Genomic DNA, 771 nt, shown 5'->3' with positions numbered 1-771 from the left:
GATTCTCTTTAGGGGTAATGCCAAAAAGTAGTGAGGATACCAACTATAAGAATAGTTTTTGCGACTCTGTGACGGCCACTGAGCGGATCGGACTCCCTCGTTCTCGCGCCTCGCTCTGCTTCCTCTACAACCATGTCCAACAAACCTGACATGGCCGAGATTGAGAAATTCGATAAACCGAAATTGAAGATGACCGAAACTCACGAGAAAAATCTACCACCCTCAAAAGAAACAACTGAACAGGAGAAGCAAGTAGGCGAATCGTAATGAAGCACGTGCCACCAATATGTACTGTACATTCCACAGGCATTGCCTCCTTATTTTACTTCTTTTAGCTGTTTAACTTTGAAAGATGCAAAGAGGTTGGATCAAGTTTAAATGACTGTGCTGCCCCCTTTTCACATCCAAGAACTACTGACAAGAAAAGCCTCACCTGCCTCTTCCATCTGCCTGTCTGGCTGGCAGGGAAGGAAGAGAACTTGCATGTTGGTGAAGGCAGAAGCTGGGTAGGATGACAGTGAAATCTAGTGTTCTGTAGGCTGTAAAATGCAGTTTAATCAGATTGCCTTTTTTTTTTGTTGTTGTTGTTCAAATGATTTTAATTATTGGAATGTACAATTGTTTAAATATGCAAATAAAGTTTTAAAACTTAACAAACAACAACAAAAAAAAGAATAATTTTTGCACGGCAACTAGCCAGAACATTGTGTTCCCAAAATCCAATACAGTAAGTGCCAAATTGCGTTGCTACAAAATTTATGAATCAGGGAA

General features: G+C 40.3%; 1 protein-coding gene and 1 pseudogene across 1 annotated transcript in view; one reads left to right on the top strand and one right to left on the bottom strand.

The window, feature by feature from the left end:
* KCNH7 (potassium voltage-gated channel subfamily H member 7) overlaps nt 1-771 on the bottom strand; it is a 415423-nt gene that overhangs the window by 163789 nt on the left and 250863 nt on the right. The window lies entirely within an intron of this gene.
* On the top strand, nt 133-267 carry LOC105290980 (annotated as a pseudogene).

Source organism: Pteropus vampyrus, unplaced genomic scaffold (assembly GCF_000151845.1).
Source record: "Pteropus vampyrus isolate Shadow unplaced genomic scaffold, Pvam_2.0 Scaffold2, whole genome shotgun sequence".
Classification (NCBI taxonomy): Eukaryota; Metazoa; Chordata; class Mammalia; order Chiroptera; family Pteropodidae; genus Pteropus; species Pteropus vampyrus.
The sequence above is the reverse complement of the archived record's forward strand: the minus strand, read 5'-3'. Positions and strand labels throughout refer to the sequence as shown.